This window comes from Sylvia atricapilla, chromosome 4 (assembly GCF_009819655.1).
Source record: "Sylvia atricapilla isolate bSylAtr1 chromosome 4, bSylAtr1.pri, whole genome shotgun sequence".
Taxonomy (NCBI): Eukaryota; Metazoa; Chordata; class Aves; order Passeriformes; family Sylviidae; genus Sylvia; species Sylvia atricapilla.
Genome location: NC_089143.1, coordinates 30,818,078 through 30,838,220, shown reverse-complemented (window position 1 = coordinate 30,838,220; position 20,143 = coordinate 30,818,078). Strand labels below are relative to the sequence as shown.

Here is a 20,143-nt window from a genome sequence, read left to right as displayed (position 1 = left end):
GTGTTGGACCGATGAAGATGAGTATTCCTGAGGTTTGTTTTTTTTCCCCCTCCCCACTCCACTCCTAGCAACAGGGCTTCTTGCTTTGGGGAGGAATCAGCTGACAAAACTGGGTTATAAAATTGTTAAAGCTTGACATGAGTTGAGGAAGAAGCACAAGACAGAGAGAAATTTCATCCTCGGCTGGAAACGACCCAGCTGAGATCTCCACCAGCGTGTACCTGTGTCCCACAGCTCCCCGGGATCGATACACCTTTGGCTCCCAGGCTCTGGAGGAGCAGCAACCTCCTGCTGTGTTTACAGCCAGCTCGATAAACACAACACAATTAAAATCCCTCCAGCAACCTCTCAGTGTGTGCATCCCCCACCCCAGGCTGTGAGCAATCCCAAAGCTTTATCTGGGATTTAACCTCCGCTGGCTCCAGGCACGGCAGAGAGCTCAGCATCACTTCTTCATCAGCAGGGAAGTTCCCGAGGTGGAGGCGTAGCTCCGGGAAGAGGATGCAGCAGCAGGAAATATCCCAGCACCGAGGGACCCAATTAACTGGCTGATAGAAGACACCAGCATCCTATTAGCAGGGTAGACGCTGTGCCTGCACAAAGGCATGCCACGCCTGGGAAAAGGACTTCAAGGATAACATATTCTCAGTGTGTGTGCCAGGGAAGAGCCTGGACATGGTCATCATCTTGTCCTGCTGTAAGAGAAGGGCTCTGGGCAGTATCCAAGCCAGCCCATCATTAAAAGTGATTTCCCTGCTGTGTGCTGCTCCTTCAGCGAGTGGGAATTTTCCCTGGAAGGGCATCAGACAAAGCAAATCCATAGATGTTCCCTTCACCTCACCAAATGGTGGCTATAAAACAGACCCAGGTGTCAGAAGGGAGACTCAGGTTGGCTTCATGGGGTTTCAGAGAATCACAGAATACCCTGAGTTCAAAGGGAGTCACCCAGGGACCATGGAGTCCAGCTCCTATTTCACCGTCTCACACCTCAGAGATGAGCATACACAGAAATCACCCAGGTTCTAAATGACCTCCGAGATAACTGAGTCCAATCTGTGACCCATCACCACCCTGTCAACCAGACCAGAGCACTGAGTGCCACGTCCAGTCTTTCCTTAAGCACCTCCATGGATAGGGACTCCACCACCGCCCTAGGCAGCCCAGCCCAGTGTTTTATTGTCTTTTCTAGGAAGAATTTCCTCCTAATGACCAACATGAACCTCCACTGGAGCAGCTTGAGACCATAAGGGGTTCACTCAAAGGGTTTTATGACCCACTTCACCCTTACATACAGATAAAGGGCACTGACACTGAGGATTCAGATGTTAACCTGCTGGGAGATAAAAGTTCAAAGGGAAATCTGAAAAAATCCCTACTCCTGGCTGCTACCCCAGCACTTGAAAAGGGTTTTCTCTCTTTCAGTAAAATCTTAAAACTGAGTGTGCACAGGGGCACCCTGACACTGTCCCAATGGGCACGACAGACTACATCTGAGATCTGCTTAATTCAATACCTCCAACAGCAATCAGCAGCAGGTTTAGGAAGCAAGGTCAGACCCACACCAGTCTGTACCATTTTTTCTACAGAACACACCCCAGTCTTCAACATGGACTGCTTCTACCCAGAGATCTTTACACTTTCCTTCCACAAGTTTATCCAGTCACCTTCCTGATCCACGTCAGTTTTTAAGTATTCTACTAAAAGCAGCAGCATAGCTTGCCCAGACAGCGCCTGGATCCCTGGAAGTGTCCAAGGCCAGGCTGGATGGGGCTTGGAGCAATCAGGGATGCTGAAAGGTGTCCCTGTCCATGGCAGGGTTTGGAACAAGTTGATCTTTAAGGTCCTTCCAACTCAAACCATTCTGTGGTTCTGTGATTAACACATGGGGTGGAAATTATTACAAACACTGACAGTACATAGGGCGAGGATGTGCTACCAGGACAGTACCAAAATTCTGATCCCCAGAGCTCACAAAATTCCCGTGAGTCCTCTCCCCAAAGTTTTTACGGTGCTAACACAGGCCAAAACGAACAAGTGCTGCCATGCAACTCTCAAGGATCCAAACTGGGCTCCTCATCAGAGCCTCTGCGGGCAGCGAAGCAGCAGAACTGGTTTGGAAAGGAGAAAAGGAAAGAAAACACAGATGACTCTGATAACATGTCTAATTAATAAAGCATAAACGAGACAGGCTGGTTCAGGCTGCGCGTCCCATCTGCTCCGGCTTCAGTCAGGATGGTTCCCATCCCCAAAAACACTGGTTTCCATGCAGATATTCCCACATGCTGACAAGACAAAGATGTGCCTTCAGCACCCCAGCACACATGCTCTGCTCTGGCATTCCTGCACATCCCTGTGTTCCTTTCTTTAGGAAAAAACAGATGGACAATAAAAAAAATTTGAGCGCCCAGCACACAAAGCATGGTCTGGGACACCAAGGCCACATCCCAGAGACCAAACACAAGAGTTTGGTATGAGTTTGCCATAACTTCATAATCACCAGTCCTCTGTGACCTAAGCTAAACCAGGACACCTACCATTAAAGCTCTACCCCAAAACAGTTAATATGTTTTATTCTGTTCTTTAAGCAACTCTGCAATCAAACTGTGCAAATTTCTACAGTGTAAATGCTGATTTTATAAAGATTTATTTGAGGACTTGACAGCTCCCTAAGGTCAGCAGCTAGAGTTATGATTCTAGAAGTTGAGGTTTGGACAAGGTCTTGATCTCTGCATCTTTCTGGTCCCCCTTTTGAAAAAAATAAGCAGAGAAGACACACACAGTAGAGTTCCAGTAGTGGGAAGCATCCAGACACTCTCCCAAATGTGCACCCAGGCCCTAAAAGCTTTTACAAAAGGAAGAAGAGAGGAACAAAAGGGAGCAACAGGAAACTGGTGGTCAAACGGTGCCAATAGTCCTGGTGCTTTCTGAGGACAGGCTGACTCATTCTCCCCAGTTAAAAAACCAAACAACACCAACACCAGCCAGTCTGCTAGAGGTGGGAGTTCATGTTTTTTTCAGGTTTCATTGCTACAGGTGGATTTAATGAATATGGAAACCTTTCAGGGAGGGTAAATCCTTCAGAGGCAGAGAGAAAGTTACAGTCAGTTCTGGACAAGCTTCTGCTGTATCACTTCATTCATGGCCACACCAGCTGCTGGCACCTGCTCCTGAAAAACCAGCAAGAGTCAGGCCTTGAGAAGATAATCTGTTCTATTCTTTTTCAAAAAATGGGATTGAATGAACAATGTTCTGTTGGGAAAGTCCACACCACACCTCTGGTGACACAAAAGAACGAAACCAGCCTGGTGCTCCAGCCAGCCAAATAGGGAACGCCAAGGCTTTATTAGAGGAAAACCTTGAGGAACTTGGATGCAAACAAGCTCATTTCCATTTGGGATGCCAAGACCCTTCCACTGCCTTCAAGAGCTGTGAACATCATAAAGGTCTGATCTGCACTTGAGGAAGGACCAGGGAGGATGTGCCATGGCAGAAGCATCCTCGCTCAAAGTCACTAGGCTCAAATGTGACTTTTCTTCAACACTGCTACATCCAACCCCTGTAGCTTGCTCCAGCCCAGGCTCCTGCGTCCACACCCCTCAAAATCCAACAGCAATAAACAACGGGGAGCTACTGCTTGTAGATCAGTTGCCACATCGAGGATGGTCACATATCGCAATGTCAGAGGAACAACAACACGGCGATGGTGAAACCCTACAGCAGAGATTTGTTCTCCAGACTCAGAACTAACTAGTGCAGACAGTGCGTGTGGGTGGCTGGAACTTCATCCCAAGAAAGCCAACCAACACAGGAAGCCTTAGCTGCACTGGAATAGCCAAGATTTCAGGCAAACTACTTAAAAGCAAGCAGTTCTCCTCAGGAAATGGACAATGAGTTGCTGGCAGCATCCTGGAAGCCTTTCCTCTGACAAAGAGCTGGTTACTGAGGAATGGAGCTAACTCAGGTACAGGCACAAAATAAAAGGCAGAAGTTGAACTGAACTTGCTGACTAAGCTGAGCTGGGCCAGGGGAGATCCAGGCAGCAGCCAGTGCTCTGGAATAGGCACGGAAACAAGTTTCCAGGGGAGTATGTTGCTTTAAAGTCAGCTGTATGAGATCATCTTGTCCCCTCGAGTATGTTGTTTCCTAATGTTTTGCCCAGACCAATCACAAATGTCAGAAGCAATGGTTGGGTCTGTTGGTTTGGGGTTGTTTTTTTTTTTGGACTACCTCGAGTCCCCACAGAGCCTGTCAAGGATGAGAATTGTAGACCCTGTTCTGTCTTTCACATTACAAATGCAATTACCTCTGCAGCCTGATTGCAGTGTCTCCTGTCAAGAGTGATTCTGCAAGAGGCTGAAAGAACAGCTTGCCTTTCAAAGGGAGTTAGGAACAGCCCTGAGAGTCCTTCCTTGCCCTGTGGTCACGTGCTGGTGAAATTTAAGAAAAACATGTGCAGTCCCAAGGGAAGAGCATCCCTTGGAGAAAGCTGTTCTTACAGCCTTCTAAAAATGATGCGGTGATAAAAAGGATGTACTTGGCCCTTGCAAAGTACAAAATTTCCTGGGCAAAAATCTGATTCTTCTTGCTTTTCAATCCTCTCACCCGGATAATGAAGAAAAAATTTCACTGTAAGATGCTTTTGAGATGGAAGGGACAGTTTGGAGATAGACAGGCTTGTCCTACGTGGACGCAAGAGATGTGGGATTGAGCAAAGCAAGAGATAACATTAAGGTCAGTTGGGACTCCTCTTTCTAAAAGCACCAAGCATCTTGGATTTGCCCCTTGGATAACTGCAAGGGGAAATTAGCACTACAAGCTAGAAACATCTGGAGATAGGGTGTTAAACAAGATAGTGTTGGCAGGTCACATCTGGTTCCCACATTTTCACTTCAGCCGAACCAGAGGCAGGAGTCAGGCATGCAGGGCACCAGAGCTGGGAATTCTGTGGTGATGATCACACAGGACACTGCCACCAGGTTAGAACTCCCTTTTCCTCACCCCCCACCCCAAACACTCCCAGAGCTACCTGTGCCAGGCTCTGTGCCAGTCACAGTGGGACAGCTTGTTTGCCAGCCTGCCAAAACTCTGGCCAGACAGGGTGCGGTGCCGGAGCACCGTGTTCACACCAAGGTAAGCAAGCTGAGCTGCCTCACTCACCACCAGATGTGGTCCAACACGTGCAGAAAGGAGGAAACAGAAAAATAAACTCTCCAAAACAACACCAGCTCCATCTTACATCAGCTCACCCCTGCCATGAAACAAAGGTCTTTGCACCTTTGTTTCCTTTTGGCACTGGGGCGGCGGCGCTCCCTGCTCAGCCAGGGACTAATGGAGGGGCCAGTGCTGCTGCTGGCCCCAGAGAACACCCAATTTGGACAAGACAGGGCTTGACCCCCCCAGTTATTAAGCAGGAAGTGGGAATATTAAGTGCAGATGTTAATGGTGAAAGAGGCACAGCTGACATTGAGGTGAAAGGGAGGTTGGAGAACAGGACTGAAAGAGAGTAGGTGTGGATTGGATATTAGGGAGAAATTATTCCCTGTGAGGGTGGTGAGGCACTGGCACAGATTGTTCAGGCTGTCCCATCGCTGGAAGTGTCCAAGGCCAGGCTGAATGGGGCTTGGAGCAATCTGGTGTAGTGGAAGATGTCCCTGCTCATGGCAGGATGTTGGAATGGGATGGTCTTTAAAGGTCCCTTCCAACCCAAAACATTCCGTGATTCTGTGACTAAATCACTCAGTTCAGCTCACAGCACTTGAAATCAAAGACCACAAGGTTTTGTGGATTATTATTAAACATGGAAGCCCCTGCAGGATGTTTTATTCTAGGAAAAAAATCAAGTATTGCTTCCTCAGCTGCCCATTACCTAAAGTGGGCTGAATGAGCCCCTGCTTCTGAGGGAATATATCCTTTTTGGACCAGGCGATAGGGAACTGGAGTGGGGAGTGGCCAGCACCATTAGGCACATCAGACCTGTTCTCCAAGCAAGACACTTCAGGCTTTGGGCATATCAAAAGCCAGCATTTCTCAACAAGTGTGGAAGCACTGACTGCTCCTTTTATTTCACATCTATCCCCTTTTCCCGGGGGACAGCAAGCAGCCTGGTGTGGCACAATGGCAGTAACCCCAGTCCCTGATTGTGAAGAGCCACAATCAGGTACCAAATCTGTGAGCAAGGCAGGCTTTGTTAAATGGGAGAAGGGTGGCGAGTGAAGGAAAGTTCATGGAAGAGAGCTTGCAGAAGACAGAAATATTAAAGAGTTTCAACTCTGCAGCCAGGAAACACTTAACAAATAGGCATCTTTGGGCTCAAAGCTGCTGAGAAACAGCCCTACCCAGAGGAAAGAAAAATAACAGATGTGAGAATTAAGTGGGCAAGTGTTCAGTGTGTGATTTTGTCTACAAAGACCATGTAGGGGACAGATTTTCAAAAGTAGAGGATGTTTGTGGCTTTAAGGCCAGGTTGGATGGCCTTGGAGCAACCTGGTCTAGTGGAAGGTGTCCCTGCTGGTGGGAATATATTGTCTTTAAGGTCTTCCCAACCTAAACCATTCCATGAACAGCAGCAACACTTGGGAGCTCTCTGGCATGAAGCTTCCGAGGTGCCTGTTCCACATTGCTGGGCTCTGATAAAATTCAGTACCAACATGAAGGTTTTTCTCAAGTCATCGTTTTTTTGTTGCTTCCAAAACTGAGACCTGCGTGAACTCAGTGTCTTCATCTGGCACATCTGCAGTGCTGGAGCTCAGGATGCTGCAATTCTGTGTGCTGGGGCATGGGGGGAGAAGGGAGGGTTTGGCAGCTGGAGGCTAAGAGGGAAGGAGGAGACAATCCAAAAAGCAAGACATGAATTTAGCTCCAGAATAGGATGGACCAAAATTGTGCCCAAAAATAAATTCAAGTGGCTCTTACTAGCAAGAACAGATTTAACTACCACATTCATTTTCAGTTCCTCTCCCCCAAAGCATCACTCCCAATGTTCCCCAAGCCTTTCATTTCTCCCTGGAGGTAGATCCAAGGAGCTCTGCAACCTGGGCATAGCTCAGAGCAGATATTTGGGGTCAGATCTAGGATGGAATTGACTGAGAATGTCTGAGGGGAGAATGTAGCTCAAATGCTTTGAAAGCTTTGGAGTGTTTTAGTCAATGTTTTGACTGTTTCAAAGCAAAATCAGGAGCCAGCTTCTAAAAATATATCAAGTAAAACCATCAGCAATGAAGAAAAATTGATTCTAATGTAGCATCCAACACCACAGTTTGACAGGGTCATTTGGAACTGCATATCAAGTGACCACAGGCAAATTGGGGTAGCCAGAGATGCTTCAGAACTGGCTGAAGAGCCACAAGAGGGTCACTGCAAGAGCTTCCTACAGGAAGGACACAAAATACTACCCTGCCTTTGGCAAAAGCCACTGTTATCTGAGAGCTGGCCCATGGATGGAACTCGGTAGCCCAAAGGCAAAGGGTTTGTGCCACAGCACCTGTCAGAGGCCATGCAGCCTCCCAAGGCTTGACACAGGATTGGTTCTCCAAAAAACCCAGCAAAATTCATTAATCCAGTGGCTGAACTCTGAATCTCCCCAGAGCAGAGCCTGCAGGATAAGGAATAAGGAACCTTGAATAAGGAATTCAATGACAGGGAGAGACACAGAGGCCTGAGCTCTGCATTCCAGGTGCTCCCTTGGGAAGTGGTCACAGCATCTCAAAGCAGTTGAGCTGCCATTTGTCACCTCCCCAGCAAAACAATCCGCCTGGAAATGCCCTGTGTCAACAGCCCAGTCCTCCAGTGAAGACAAAGCTCAAGGAATGCTTGAAGAGATCAGCAACAATTCCTGTAACAGGCAAAATAGAAAAAAAAAAAAAAAAAAGTAGAAGTGGCAATCCTGTTCCTACACCTGGGCTTGGGATCTGATGGCAGGGCTGGGAGCCTGCCTGAAGTTCCATTTTGAAGGGGGGACATGGAATGCCTTGCCATGACCATCCAGGAAACAGCTGAAGTGTCACAGAAAGTGTTGGATGTAGGATGGGACCAGTCACAGCTGTGATGAGTGTGGCAGAGATGGCCTTTCCATGTAGGATTGAAACCCCTGGAATAACAGCCATGCACCTGTGGAAGCTGTTACTGCGCTACCACCCGTGTCCTTCATTAGTTAATTACTGACATTTCTTCAACTCCACTGCCTTAATGAAGCAGCAGGGGAGGGGGAGTTCAATATCAAATATAAAGCAGCAGTCTCAGCTGGGCAGCAGTACCTTCTCTGGCGCAGATGGGTGGAATTCCAGGACTTCAGGAACTTAAAATTCCCTTAAATCCATGCCATTTTTCTTGGCCTGTGGGGCACTGAATAGCCCAAAATGAAATCCCCCTGCACACACACAGCATCACAAGTTCCCTAAGAGGATGAATCTTTAAAAGCTTCAAAACATAATTTTGAAGATTCTCTCCCAAACTGAGCCAAATTGTAGCCAGTGAGATTTGCACCCTTCAAACACAAGAGAGGCTGTGCCTGCCCCTGGATCCCTGGAAGTGTCCAAGGCCAGGCTGGACGGGGCTTGGAGCAACCTGGGCTAGTGGAAGGTGTCCCTGCCCATGGCAGGAGATGGAACCAGATGGTCTTTAGGATCCTTTCCAGCCCAAATCATGCCATGATTCAGTGACTCTGTGAAAATCTGGCATTCTGGGCAGCAAAAGGCAGGAACTTGTTTTGTGCAGCAGAGACAGTTTAAACTGATTAAACTACAAGACTGGTGTTCTAGTCTGTTGTGCTGCCCAGAGGCTGCTGTCAGGTCACCTCTAGTGAAGCCACAGTCACCAAGCCAGGCCCCACCTTGCAAGGACCTCCTTTCCACAGCAGTTAAACACACTCATCTCCAAAGATCCCATGCTGGGAACTCTGAATCCATTCTACAAAAGTAAAATCATTCCAAATAACCCATGCCAAAGCAGCTGAGCAAGTATTGAGCAACTGCAAAGTTCCTGGCTTCCTAAAGACACTCATGATCTTGCAGTAACTTCAAAAAACCCACAGAATAGGTCAATTCCTGGGTTTGGATGTGGAGGAGCTCAGTTTTCCCAGCACTGCTGAGGCTGCCTGGCTGCCCAGGAGCCCTGGCTGAAATTTCCAGCCAGTTACCATCAGAGCTGGCGTGGCTCATCCCCGAAGCACTTTTTCCCCTCAGGACTCTCCACCTCTCCCATCCACTTGTGGCACAGAGTTCCTCATTCTTTGTCCACCGGTCAAACAAGTGCAATTGTCAAAGGACAAATTCGGTTTCTCAGCCTTGAAGTTCAAAAGAGGGGTTTGTTCAGTGGCTGGACTTCCTGGCTTTGCTCTGGGGGGGGGGGGGGGGTTGGAGAGGGAATGGAAAGGGATGTTTTTGGAGACCCTAATTACACACAGTATAATTCTCCAGTGGAAGGCAGACTCCAAGCTCTGCCAGCATCCCGCCTACAATTCCTCTTGCACTTGCGACTGAACCATTTTCAAAAATGATAACCAGAAATGACCTGGGTGATGACTGAAGGGCTTTGTTCAAATTTGCAGAGAGCAACAGGCATGAATCTTCTGCCAGCTGCTGAGCTTGTGTCCCATAGGAGCCAATAAATGCAGATCTGCAAGACACCAAGCGCCCTCAGACCTCCTTGATATGGGCAGTGGAGCTGGGGAAGGGTCTGGAGCACCAGGAGCAGCTGAGGGAGCTGGAAAAAGGGCTCAGCCTGGAGAAAAGGAGTCTCAGGGGGGACCTCGTGGTGCTGCATAACTCCCTGCCAGGAGGGGACAGCCGGGAGGTCGGGCTCTGCTCCCAGGGAACAGGGACAGGAGGAGAGGGAACGGCCTCAGGCTGGGCCAGGGGAGGTTTAGATTGGATATTTGGGAAAGTTTCTTCATGGAAAGGGTAGTCAGGCATTAGAACAGGCTGCTCAGGACAGTGTTGGAGTCCCCATCCCTGAAGGGATTTAAAAGCCATGTGGATGTGGCACTTGGGCAGATTGTCAATGGTGGCCTGGGACGTGCTGGGAGAATGGTTGGTTTGAATGATCTTAGAGGGCCTTTTCAACCCCAAACAATTCCATGATTCTACGATATACATGGGAATGCAGACTAAGCAGCACCTGGCAAGCTCAGGCCCAGCAAAGTGGTTCAATAAACACTGAACATAAAGCTCCACCTGAAACACCCTCTGTGCTGGGCAGAGGGGCACTACAGGGAATGCAGCAGCTTTGGAAAGGAGAAAAGAGCTTGCAGCGAATGATGGTGGGGCTGCAGCCCCTCCATGGAGAAACCACCACCCTCACAGCACGTGCCTGCTCTGGAGCCTGCTGCCAGCTCACCACAGCCTCCTCCTGCAGCAGCATCCCAGCACTGGGCAATGGGGCAGCATCAGATGCTCCATCCCACGCTGCTCGCTCAGCAGTGCCAGAGAGGAAACAGGGACAGAGGGCTCCCAGGTTCCCCTTTTCTGGCCACAAACAGGCTGAGCTCCAGCTGAGGATATATCTCGTTTAAAGCAGCTCCCTGCATTTCACAATTTATCTTCAAGTTTCTACAAGAGGAGGGCAACATATGGGAAGTTACATAAACTCGAACAACCCCCACAGAATATCCTGGAAAAAAAAAGCAAATACCTCTGCACAGGCACAGAAGTTGCTCTAAAAGATTTTGAGGAAAGTGAGGAGTAAATCCTTCATTATGCCATGGATAAAACCTGGACACAAGAAGCAGTATCAGATACTTAGGTGAGTCCACAGCCTCTCCTGGATCAGGAAAAGTGTCACCTTTGTGGAACCTGCACCTGCAGCACTGATTTTGCCCATGTATCACCAAGAGTTCCCCTGCAGCCCTGGCAGAGGGACATGAACTCCCACAAGGACCCTCAAAACAGCCACCAATAGGGATGAGGACACTTGGGAGACCCTCCAAACCATCCTAAATGCTGATGGATCCAAAGTGGAAAATGCTCAGGCAGCCATCAGGTTTGTCATCCCTTCTGGAGCCTTGGCTGAGATGGGGATGAGAAATGAGAAAACATGATTGTACATTTTATTTACCTCTCAGGAGGGCAGAGATTCACCTTAGCCCTTCCAAAGCTGCTTTTCTTTCTCAGCAAGCCTTTTCTTATTTTATTATTCCTGTTTTTATTTGTTTGGATGTTGGATTCTGGGAGGCCAGACCTGCACAGCCAGACCTGAAGCACAGCCCAAATTTAAGCACTGCTGGGACACAGATTTCACCTCCAAGTACCTGCTGGAGTCAAAAAATAACTCCCACACAACCACCGAAGGCCAAGACAGGTATAGAAAGATGATAAATGAGTTGGCTGAATACAGCTCCCTGACAGAAGGTTGGAGCCAGGTGGGGGTAAGACTCTCCTCCCAGGGAACAAGAGACAGAACAGAAGGAAACGGCCTTGGGTTGCATCAAGGGAGACTTAGATTGGATATTTGGGAAAATTTCTTCATGGAAAGGGTTGTCAGCACACTCCTAGATAAGATTAGAAAATAACTGAACCTCTCTAATCCCAGTCTCAGTATCTAAAGACAAGCTGCTTGCCACCAAGTCACCCAAAGATCCCAGCCTGCCATTGGAACGAGGATGTAAATTCTACATGGCAACTGGGATTAAAAACATCTATTTGCCTGTAGCCAAATAGGTTTAAAGTCTCCTCAAGAGAAAATCTTGAGGATTATCCATGCTTTCCAATTTATTATTAATTTCTATCTCATCTCCGTTCATCTCTAATTCATCATTTAGAGCATGGCATTATTGTCTGATATGGAAGGGGTATGAAACTGCAGAATTTGGACTAAAACTGTACTTCTGAGCTTTCATGAGTGGCCAGTTTGCAAGAGAGGGAAATCCAGAGGCTCTGAGACACACCATGTGTTCAACAACACTGGCAAACACATGTGAATATATTTATTTCCAGGCTTCTCAAACACATCCACAAGAGCTTCGCTTCTGGAACATGAGTGAGATGATTATCTGCTGGCGTGATAAAACATGATTCAAATTGTTAAGCAGCAGGAAAAGTTTTGCATGCTGGTCTGCCACACACTATCACCAGAAAAATTTATGGTACCTCAAGACCTGCAGGTCGAGAGCCAGGATATTCCTGTGCTGAACATGGTGCCTGGAACGGGAGGCTGCGCTTTCCCAGAGCGCTGCTGGAATTTTTCTAAACCACTAAAATGCTTTTTTTAAAAAAACCCAAACCCACACACACAAAAAAGCAAATCCTGTTCTTCATATTTCTCCTCTTACGCAGCGGGATTTTCTTCTTTGAGGGTTCCAGCCTTCTAGAAAGCTCTAACAGCATCAGGACTGGGAGATCTGTCCCTTTTGCTCCTGGTTTGGCTGAACAGCCAGACCTGAGTTCCTTCTTGGCTTTTTTTGCCACCTATTTCCCTGCCTTGGTTGGTCATTTCCTCCTCCAGCCCTGTTGCTCCTGTCCCTGGTGCAGGGCTGGGTCTGCATGGGTGTATTAGAGCTTTTGGGGATGGAGTATGAGATGCCTGACTGGAAGCAAGCAGTACTTTGAGCTGGTTGCAATCACACTGGGGCCAGGAACAGATTTCCTGGCTGCAGAACCCTCTCTGACAAGGACCATGATGGCATTTACTAACACAAATTAGTACTACCAGCCCTGAGTGTGTGACTGATGTATTTGGAATCCCTAGAGGAGGAACTGACACACTACCTCTAGAAATACAGGTGGAAAGCAAGGGATGGAGCCCACACATTCCCAGGGATTCCAGGAGGATCTGCTGTTTAACTGGCAAGTTCACCACTGTGGCCTGTTGGAATGAGTCCAGAGGAGGCCACCAAGATGGTGTGACAGATGGAGCAGCTCGGCTATGAGGAAAGAGAGAGAACTGGGATTGCTCAGCCTGGAGAAGAGGCGGCTTTGGGATGACCTAATTGGGGCCTTCCAGGACCTGAAAGGAGCTTGTAGGAAAGATGAAGAGAGACTGGAGCAGCAGGAGAAGGGGGAATGGCCTCATACTGAAAGAGAGTAGGTTTAGATTAGACATTAGGAAGAAATTCTTCCCTGTGAGGGTGGTGAGGTCCTGGCACAGGGTGTCCAGAAAAGCTGTGGCTGCCCCTAGATCCCTGGAAGTGTCCAAGGCCAGGTTGGACAGGGCTTGGAGCAACCTGGGCTAGTGGAAGTTGTCCCTGTTCAGGGCAGGAGGGTGGAATGAGATGTTCTTCAACACCCCTTCTAACCAAACCATCCTGTGATTCTGTGATTCCATTATCAGTGTTCCCAGAGGACAAGTGAGGATGGTTGGGTGTCAGTTTTGGGGAGATTCTCTAGAAGTCATTTTTGGCAGATGATCCCCAACTCCCTGGGGAAGAGCATGTGAGCACACTCAGACCCAGGGAGATATCCTGCCCTCAGCAGTCACACCAGGAATTGCTGCTCTCCTCAGCTCTGGAGCAAGGTCACTGCTGATGGGGTGGAGCCTAAAGTCTGCTAAACCCCTGGGGTTTAGATCATCAGAACAATCAGAAACTATTTCAAAACATCAGGCATGATATGGGAGGACAGTCATCCCAGGGGGGGCTGGTTCAACCCCAGAGCAATCCAGTGCTGATTGATTCACTGCTCATACCTGGATCCAGCCTTCCTGTCACCTATTACTTAACTTGGATACACAAAACCTACAAGTTCCAACAGGCCAAACCCTGTTTTTCAGAGGTATGTTGCTGCAGCACCTCCACAATGAGCCTATAATACACCTTTACTGATGGAGTTTGGATTCCCAAGAAGTGTCTTGGACCCTCAAGTTATTAATTCAGGTCTTAAAACTCTCTGTCTAAGCAGCATCAATCAGTCAAGGTGTCTGGTATCAAACCAATGAAAGCCTGTTTTCTGCCAGCTGGGATTTCCAGGCTGGCCATCTCCCATTTCCACTGCCTCCAGGACTCATCCTGAAGAAATGCTCATGGCCTCAGGGCTCACAACCCCACCAGCAAACACTGAACCTACCAGAATCAAGAAAGGAAGCTGGGAGACAGGCAGGGGAGATCCTGCCTGCAACAGCTTTGCACCGGAATTCTCATCTCATGCTTCCCGGGTAAACCAGCAAGGATGCTCTGCACCCCCCCTTCTTCAGACACGCAGGGATTTGGGGCAGAGAAGGGATTTGGCTGGTTTCCCTTCCCTACACAAAGGAAGGCAGAGCAGGGATGTCTTCCTGGAAGGACCAGAAAATAGCCGTGGATGGAGTCAGACTGCGGGGCAGGATGAGGAAGTCCTCGTTACTGCAATAAAAAGGTCTCAAGTACTTGGCTGGGGCACCAGGAATCCACCAATAGGCCAGGCTGGCTCAGAAGCAGCTTTTCACATCAGCGTGGTGAGAACATTTCTGTTTATTTGTTCCTCAGTGTCAGCCAAGAAGGAAGGAGGTGCTGCTCCATTCCCCCCTCACTATGCTTGTCCTCAGGTCCCTGCAACAGCAAAAGGCTTAAAATTGGTGACTCCTCCACCTCTTGCTCCCTCCTACCAACCTGGACCGTTTGGTCTCATGGACAGGTTTTAATTTTGCTTCAGAGGAGAGATGGCACGGCATGACCTGACTCACACGGGAAAGGCAGAGGTTACGCTCTTGTCTGCTCCTCTGAAATCAGAGAACTCTTGTTTTCCATCCCAGGCCCAAATTAGTGCTAATTATTCCATGCAAAATGGAGTTGCTTCAACAGGAAGGAATTAGGACAACAAATTATTCTGGAATAAAGAGTTGCTGCTGCCTAAGCAAGTGATCTGTTTGCACAGAGAATAAAAGGAGCATTCTCAAGGCCAGGTTGGATGGGGCTTGGAGCAACCTGGGCTACTGAGTGGTGTCCCTGGCCATGGCAGGGGGGTGGAAGGAGATGAGCTTCAAGGTCCCTTCCAACCCAAACCATTCCCTGATTCTCTAATTCTTCCACAGGTCTTTCGGGGAAAAAAGCAGTCCCAATTTTAAAAAGATTTCCAACCTCCATGCCTGTTACAGTAGACACCAGGATTTTCTGCACGACCGGTATGCCAAAACCCAACCCACACTCAGGTGTTTTAACTGCCACCATCAAAACTGCAGCAGCCATAAACACAGAGGTACCACATGAACAACCACAGCACGGCGGGTTTGACAGCTGTGGCTGATGCTTTCAGCCAGGAGAGCTCTGATGTGGGGCAGGGATGGAAGGAGGTGCAGGCACACATCCTCCTGCAGCCTAAAGGAGGGTTTCCCTCCATGGAGACACAGCCCCCAAACCTGCAGCACATGTGGCTGTGGAGATGCATCATTTGAATGTCCCGGCATAGAATCGTGGAATCACAGCATGGTTTGGGTTGGAAGGGACCTGAAAGAGCATCCAGCTTCAGCCTCCAGCGATGGTAAAGGGGTACCTTCCACTAAACCAGGCTGCTCCAAGCCCTTTCCAGCCTGGCCTTTAATACTCCCAGGGATGGAGCAACCACAGCTTCTCTGGGCAACCTGTGCCAGGGCCTCACCCCCCTCACAGGCAAAAATTTCTTTCTAACATCCAGTCTAACCCACCCTCTGGCAGTGGGAAGCCATTCCCCTTGTCCTGTCCCAAGTCCCTCTTCAACTCACCTGAAGCCCCTTTAGGGGCTCTGAGGTCTCCCTGGAGCCTTTTCTTTGCCAGCTGAACACCCACAGCTCTCTCAGCCTGGCTCCAGCCCTTGGAGGATCTTTATTGCTTCTTCTGGAGTTGCTCTCAGTCCTTTATTGTGCTGAGGAGCCCAGCCCTGGACACAGCACTACCCACCATCACCTCCTCCCTGCACAAACAGCAATTCCCCGCTGAGAAGGGGCAGCCCCCACCTTGCTGTACTACCAGACACCTCACGCTGCAGAAAAAACCCATGTAAAGCAGCATGGAGCAGCTGTGGAAAGCAGCACTGCTCTCATGGGGAGTTCCAGGACCATGGTGGGAACCTGGAGATGACATGAAAGGCTCCCTAAACAGGTTGGACAGACAAAAAAATGAATGAGCTGTCTCTGCACTAGTGCCTGGGCAGATGTATGTGACAGTGACAATGTCCATGGATCCCACGACATGTTTCCCATGAGCTTTGGCCACACACAAAAGTTTCAAGTGCTGACAGGTACCACAGCTGACAGTCCAGCCACGTGAGCTGCATCAGAGAAAAAGGGCTTCCAGAGTATTTGTGAGTTTAATGAGAAATGAACACTCGTGATGAAAGCCACTCTACCCACTTACAAAAACTGGAGCCATCAGGAAGAACAGGATCACACCAGCCTCCAGCGATATGCAAGACCAGCTGCTCCAGAGGAAGATGCAAGAAATCATTCTGGACAGCTCAGGAATCACTTGCTTATCACTAAATCTCTTCCTAAGCCCTTCAGATAGTGATTAAGCACAATGGTTCATACCCTATATATTAAATATTAATCCTCCCTAATGTGACTGCTGACGTTCCAGTTACCCAATTCAGATAACCGCACACCCCGTTCCTTTTCCACCCCAAGCCACGTAAACACGATGTACAAAGCCCAGCAGCATTCTCTGATCCAGCCAGAGCCTCCTTGGGCTCTGAGCCTTGAAGCAAACCAACTGGATCCCACTAAAGTCGGAGGGGAAAGAGTTAAGGGCAGGAGATGAATCAGCCACTGCTCTAAATGCGGACATTTCCTACCTCTCCACTCAAGTGTCTCTTCCTGTCTGCAGGCTTTGGGGATGCTTACGGACCTGGTTGCCTTCAAATGACTTCCACTGTGAGAGGAAAGCCCGGGGATTTGTTTTATTTCCAGAGGAAAATGCGATTTGTGAATGAGCCCAGAGAGCAGCTGCCAGAGATGGCTGACCTCTTGCCCGTGTCACACCAGGAGGGGGGGACCAGGCAGCAGCTGGTGCCACTCCTGACCCTATGGAAGCACTACAGGTGCCCTGTTCCACAAAAAATATCCCACCCCACTGCTTCCCCAGTGTTTTGAAGCATCACAGAGACCATGACAGTGACACTGGCTCGTCCAAACAAAGCAGAGGTCACACACAACCTGTGCCCTCCCCACTGGATTGGGATGGACCACCCTACTGGAAACACGGAGGGTCGGAGCAGAACAGATGTAGGCTGGCAGCAGGAGGAGACAGGGAGAGAGGGAATTCAAACCACTCGTGCACAAGGATGTTGATGCTGGACACGGACCAGTATCATGGAGCAGCACAGAGATGCAGTTATTTGTGAGGGATGTTTCAGGAAGGCAGAGCTGTGTCTTCTTAGTCTGGGAACAAAACCCAGCACCAGTGCCCCGGAAACGGGAAACATCTATTCCAGCACCTCCCAGGATCCCTCACTGCTTTCACAGAATCTCAGAGTCATTTAGGTTGGAAAAGACCTCCAAGATCATCACCTCACAACTCCAACCCGTGACCAATCCCCACCTTGTCACCAGAGCAGAGCACTGAGCGCCACATTCAGTAGCTCCTTGGACACCTCCAGGGATGATGACTCCACCACCTTCAGCCAACTGTAACCAACCAGTTGCTTTAACCAGCTGTTTTAATAAAGGACAGGCAAAACCCCTGGAGCTACCTGCAGGCACTCCCCCAGAAAGCTCTCCAACAGGGATGGAAAGAAACACATGGAATGGGAAGGTGGCAGTGCCCACTTTTTGCCCAGCACCAACACTGAGTCTCTGTCTCCCCAGCACCCCCATGTCCTAGGAGAGCTGTGATCCCTGTTCCCCAAAAAGCATCCCGGCTCTTCACCCTGGCCACAGCAGAAGCCATCAGGGAGTTGGAAGTGCCATGACCATCCCTGTGATCCCATTTCTCCTCCCAGAGCTCCACATGAAGCCCATTTCCCAATCTCTCTGGGAATAACAGCATGAGTTTGCGTCTGATGCTTGACAGAGACAGACAAATCCTCTCTGCAAACCTGGCTGCAGCCCCCCCGAGCACATCCTTCCCCTCCCTCCCACTGGCCGCTGCACCGACAGGAATTAAAATAAAGATGAAAAACTCCTGTTGGGGCCGCAGTTTTATTTCCTGTCGTTTCTAGAACTCCTTGTACATCAGGAAAAAAAATCCTTAAATATTTCCAAGCATCCTGCATGCTCGCAGCAAGCTCCCCCCAAGCCACGGGCAGGCAGAGAAGGGATGACTAATTTTTTTTTAGCGTAAGACGCTGCAGAGAGCGTCCTGTGAACAAGCTCAGTAAATTCCTGAGGCTCCCGGCAAGGACTCCACCACTCCTTGCGAAACTTCCCAGCTGGAACCCAAAAGCCAGAAAACATTGCTTTCTCTCCCTCGACAAACAGAGGCTGGGATTCCTTTCGCGACACTATTTGGATTTTTAATGTCAGTCCATATTTAGCAGGAGGGAAAAAAAGCCTCCCTTCCTTCCTGTCACATTTTCCACCCTCGATGACATCCAAGATCAGAAACAAGCAAGTGCTGGCCGAGGAGGGAGGATGCAACTACCCAAGCGTGGGAGAGCTTGGAGAGGGGCAGCACAGACATTCCCATCTGGGATTCCCGTTTGGGATGCGCAGAGGCAGTGGCAAGAAGGGGACACACCCTTTGAGGAGCAGAAAGAGCCAGTGAGAAGGGGACAGAACCTTGAAGGAAGGGACAGAACCCTCGGACCTCACAGCCAGGAGGGTGTCCCTTCCAATGCTCCAACACAGAGCATCTCCCAGAGGGATGGCACAGGGAGCAGCCAGGCCACAAGCCCCCAGGCTGGAATATCGGTCCCAAAAGAAGCCTTTGGCCACCAGCATGGCCTGGATCTGCCAAGGGGTGCGTGGTCAGACCATGGGTAAGGAGGGCTCCTCACTGACCAGAAGCACCAGAGTCCTGAGTGGAGGTGTCCAAGAAGCTCAGCCATCCTGCAGCAGGGCGGTGGTAGGTGGTGGCAGGAGACTGTGGCCATGGTGGCCCTGCCCTGCAGCTGTTTTTGGGGTCTTGGAGGGGTGTCCCCAGCTTGGACCCTCGTGGGTCACTGCAAACCCACAGGTGGAAATTCATAGAATCATAGAATGGTTTGGGTTGAAAGGGACCTTAAAGTCTATCTTGTTCCATTCCCCTGCCATGGGCAGGGACACCTTCCACTATCCCAAGTTGTTCAGAGCCCTATCCAACCTGGTCTTGGACACTTGCAGGGATCCAGGGACAGCCACAGCTTCTCTGGGCAACCTGTGTCAGGGCCTCACTAACCACACAAGGAAGAATTTCTTCCTAACATCTAATCTGACCCTATTCTCTTTCAGTGTGAGGCTGTTCCCCCATATCTTGTCACTCCAGGCCCTTGTGAAAAGTCTCTCTATTTTTCTTGCGAGCTGCCCTAAAGTACTGAGATTAGACCCCATTAGGTCTCCCCGGATTCTTCTCTTCTCCAGGCTTGACAATCCTAATTCTCTCAGCCTTTCCTCCTTTCCTCGCAGGAGAGGTGCTGCATCCCTCCGATCAACTTGGTGGCCTCCTCTGGACTCGCTCCAATGGAGCAAGTCCAAGAGCCACAGCCCGCGATCACTTCTAGAAATCATGACTATCACCGACAAATACACCTACAAATACGCAAATACTAAACCACAAGTTCAGCGTGGGCAGGGTGGGGATGACCCAACTCCACGGACACGCGTGGGTCGCGCCCCCCGCCCCCTCCGAGACTCCCACGCCACGGCAACAACCCCGTGCCTATCCCCGGGGGTCACCTGCGACCCCCTCCCCGCTCACCTGCGGCCGCTGCTCCCTCGCCGGCTCCCGCCCAAACGGCTCCGCTGCGAGGCCGCGGCGGCCGCTCGTAACCATGGACGGCGCAGCGGGGGAGGGCGCGGGGGGGTCGGGGGAAGAGGGGAAGGGGACGTGAGGGAAGGGGAAGGGGTGCGGGAAGCCCCCGCCGCCCCTCGGGGCTCTCCCGGCGCTCAGCGGCGCCGCCGCCGCCGCCCGCCCGCTGCCGCCGCCATCGTGCGGCTCCGGGCCGGGGGCGTGCCCGGGGCGTGCCCGTGGGCGTGGCCGATGGGCGTGGTCACGCCGGCCTCCGGCGCGTGGCGGTGCTGCCCCCTGGTGGCGCGGAGGCGGCACTGCGCTCCCCGAGCCCGCTTCCCAAAATTCCGGAGTGGGAAATCAATTACAAACAAAATGTTTTGGTGGGATGCTACGGGAAAGCCG

General features: G+C 50.1%; 1 protein-coding gene across 1 annotated transcript in view; it reads right to left on the bottom strand.

Moving 5' to 3' along the window:
* PTPRA (protein tyrosine phosphatase receptor type A) overlaps positions 1-19,940 on the bottom strand; it is a 115,403-nt gene extending 95,463 nt beyond the window's left edge. The window contains exon 1 of the mRNA XM_066317452.1: positions 19,709-19,940. The gene's annotated coding sequence lies outside the window, so the exon portion shown is untranslated. The remainder of the gene's footprint in view (positions 1-19,708) is intronic.
* Positions 19,941-20,143: the final 203 nt, after the last annotated feature.